The sequence below is a fragment of the Octodon degus genome, unplaced genomic scaffold, assembly GCF_000260255.1.
Source record: "Octodon degus isolate 3935 unplaced genomic scaffold, OctDeg1.0 scaffold00137, whole genome shotgun sequence".
Taxonomy (NCBI): domain Eukaryota; kingdom Metazoa; phylum Chordata; class Mammalia; order Rodentia; family Octodontidae; genus Octodon; species Octodon degus.
The window spans coordinates 6298858-6299999 of NW_004524713.1; positions in this window are offsets into that span (position 1 = coordinate 6298858).

The window sequence follows — 1142 nt, forward strand, 5'->3', positions numbered from 1 at the left end:
GTGGGCCATGGCCATCCACAGTTTTATATAGTTCCTTCCTGAAGAACTGTTTTACCTTTAGCTTCAAAGATGTAAAGAGGGTGCTCAGACTAGCGTTCCCCAGTCATATTTTTAAGACTCCAAAAAACAAAAAAATCCAGTCAGGTATTATCCACTGGTCTCCTGCTGTCTGGGTCTTTCACTACTAGTGATGTCACTAGAGCCTTTGATGGTGAAACAGTAGAAAGTCACTGTCATAATGACACCTTTGGTAGCAAGTTGCTTTCATCGCTACCAAACAGTAGAACCTTGTTTCATCTGCGAAGTAGAAAACCCTTTAAGCCGGGCATGGTGGTGCACACCTATCACCCCCGCAGCTGGGAGGCCGAGGCAGGAAGATCGCTGTGATCTTAAGGCTGCCCTAGCTGTACAGGGAGTACAGAGCCAGGCTAGATTACCTAGGAAACCATGTCTCAAACAAAACGAAGCACCAAGAGGAGAACAAAACAATTCTGCTTTTAGGGCCAGTGAGATAGCTCAGCCAAACAACTAAGGGTCTGCTTAGGCAAGCACAGAGACTGGGGTTCGATCCCCAGCACCATATGCCATACCAATCCACTGGTCGTGGTAGCGCACACCAGTAATCCCAGTGCTGGGGAGGCTGAGACAGGAGGATCACCACAAGTCGAACTGCATAGTGAGACCCAGTACCAAATACATAAGTTAGTTGCCTTTGCTGTACTCCAACTTTCTTTATAACTGATCTTTATTGATGAAACATATTTCAGATTCAGTGTTGTATACATATGTGTATGTACACACACTATGTATAACAAAAAGTACAATAATCTTTCTCTTTCTTTCTTCCTTTCTTTCTCTTTCTTTCTTTCTTTCTTTCTTTCTTTCTTTCTTTCTTTCTTTCTTTCTTTCTTTCTTTCTTTCTTTCTTTTGGCCAGGTTAGCCTTGTCCTGAGGGCAGGGCTGACATGGCATGTGGTGCTGGGGATGGAAGTGAGGTCCCTTGCACCTGGCTAAGCTTGCCTAAGCAGGCGCTTTAGACCGCTGAGCTATCTCGCCATCCCTTCATCCTACTTTAGACTATTTATTTATCTCAGACAGAACTAATCCTGTCTTAGAATGTTTTTTAAACTACATTTTTTTTTT